We start from the raw sequence: 2,523 nt of genomic DNA, 5'->3' as shown, positions 1-2,523 counted from the left end.
AGGCAAATGCAATTCAAACGGCAAATTGTTGATGATTCTGTTCAGCAAGCCTCTCCCACGTCTTGCCTGGTTCACGGTTCGTTTACGAATGACTGTTTTGCCTCTGTGAACGATCATATCTAAGCAAGGGATACTTTCAGACTGAAGGTCAACATATATAACCGGGATATTTATAGGTTTTCCAGTCAGCCTTTGTCAAGATGCAGTTTGAAGCACAACCTGTGAAACTACCTATTCAAAATTTTGATTCGCTTGTTCAAAAAGAGAATAGAGAAAAACGCCACGGACATTTGCTATCAAACAGTGTACGAGCTATATTTTGTGGATATTTTGCAACAAATTGCTAGAGCTAGTGAATCAATTCGACGAAAACATAGGTTAATAAAGTTGGGCAAAGAAACAGTTGAGCGCACATTAAGTGACACTTTAAAACCCATTGTTAATCCACTCGAAAAAATTGTGGGCGGTTTCAAGAATATGAAAAAAGTTGAACCAATTGGATGGAAAGAAGAAGCAAAAAATAAAGCTGAAGAAAGTATTGATGACGATGATTTGTCATATAAATCAATTAATGACTGTGAGGAAGAAGCAGATGAGAATGTATATCCCAGTAATTTAGAGACATCAACTGCTAGTGAAGCTGAAAACAACTTTGAAATACCTGCATCTTCATGGATTGATGATGATGCAAACAAATATCTCATATTGTTAGGCGAACGAAATAGAGAACTCGACAATGTGTGTGGAGTAAGAAAATTAACGAAAGATAGATTAATGATTGGAGATTCTCAGATAAATTTCAGTCAGAACTATATTCACGTGGGTAATTTGAATTTTCCCAAAAGTAAAGGCTTGCTTGAACTTTTATTTATAAAAGTACCTCAAGAGTCCTCTATAACTCCCAGTGATCTTGAAAATTATAGACAAATTGCTATTGCAACAAACTTATATAAAAAACATTATAAACCAAATGGAGAAATTCGTGACATTAAGGCCTTTAAATATAAAAACTTTGTAATGAAATTAATTCCTCCATTTCCACCAAAAAATTCAAATAGACGAAGTAAAGACGGGAAATCGTTATCAAGTGAAGGTATGATCCCACAATACATGATTGCTAGAGAGAAAAATCTAATGGATTACATTTACTGGGATGATCCGAATGAATTGGTAGACCAATTACGCTTACTCCTAGCGTTTCAAGCAACTGGTAATCCAAGTCACACCAACAAAATTATATCAATTATCGAAGAACTACGAGAAGCTGAAATTATATATTAAGGGATGTTTATCAAGATTTCCATCATTTTCAAGATGAGCATCGATGTATTTGGACGTCATTCCAAGCGAGCACAGAGTACAAGTCGCGGTCCTCCTGGAATTGGCTTTAAAGTTACTTCTGAAGGAAATTATGATGTGAATAATAAGAGGCTGTGTAAAGTGGCTGAAGCTCAAGAACTAAATGATGCTGTGAATCTGAATATGGTGCAACATACGATACAGCGTGAACTTCAGAATATATATGATTTTGTAGCTTCTTTGCGAACTGAATCAGTCAATAATACAATGATGATTGAAACTCTGGAAAATTCCACAGATAAACTTTTTAAAAATGCGAAAATTGATGTTGAAACAATTCAAAAATTAGTGTATCGAAATTCTGAGCTCATTAGTCAATTAGACACCAGGCTTAATGCACTCAAAAGTGGACACCGAGAAGCTGCGGTTGGTGAAGGAGCTGCACAAACCAGCTAGACGAAATTACGAACGTCGACATTTCGATATTCGTGGCATTGATGAGACCTGGCAAGCTGATCTTGTTGAAATGCAACCATACGGGAGAGTAAACAAAGGATACAAGTACATCTTAACTGTAATTGAGATATTTTCAAAAGTTGCTTGGGCTGTCACCGTTAAATCCAAGAAGGGTGAAGATGTAGCTGCAGCTATGGAATCTGTACTTGATGAGGGGCGCATACCGAAAAATTTACAAGTTGATAGAGGAAAAGAATTTTACAATTCGCAATTTGAAAATCTTATGAAGCGATACAAAATAAATTTGTACTCGACGTTTAGTAATTTAATAGCGTCCATTTGCGAGCGATTTAATCGTACTTTAAAGAATAAAATGTGGATGCAATTTAGCTTACAGGGGAATTACAAGTAGATAGATATTTTGAAAGATTTAGTTCCAGAATGTTTTTGAGAAAGGCTACACATCGAGTTGGACAACTGAAATATTTACTATAAGTCATGTCAAGAATACTGAACGAGTGACGTATATAATTAAAGATTATCAAGGTAAAGCTATTGCCGGTAGTTTTTATGAACAAGAACTAGGCAAAGTTAGACATCCAGATATTTATCTTGTGGAAAAAGTACTGAAAAAAGAGGAAATAAGCTATTTTTAAAATGGTTAGGTTTCAATGATTCACACAATAGTTGGATAGATAAGTCTAGTTTATAGGTATGTTTTGAATGAAATTTAAGTTTTTCTGAATAAAGCTGATTATTTGCAAAACA

General features: G+C 34.8%; 1 pseudogene; it reads left to right on the top strand.

The window, feature by feature from the left end:
• The first annotated feature begins 477 nt into the window (after nt 1-477).
• LOC117175550 overlaps nt 478-2,523 on the top strand; it is a 50,187-nt pseudogene continuing 48,141 nt past the window's right edge.

This window comes from Belonocnema kinseyi, chromosome 6 (assembly GCF_010883055.1).
Source record: "Belonocnema kinseyi isolate 2016_QV_RU_SX_M_011 chromosome 6, B_treatae_v1, whole genome shotgun sequence".
NCBI classification, from domain to species: Eukaryota; Metazoa; Arthropoda; class Insecta; order Hymenoptera; family Cynipidae; genus Belonocnema; species Belonocnema kinseyi.
This window is presented reverse-complemented; position numbering and strand designations above follow the sequence as displayed.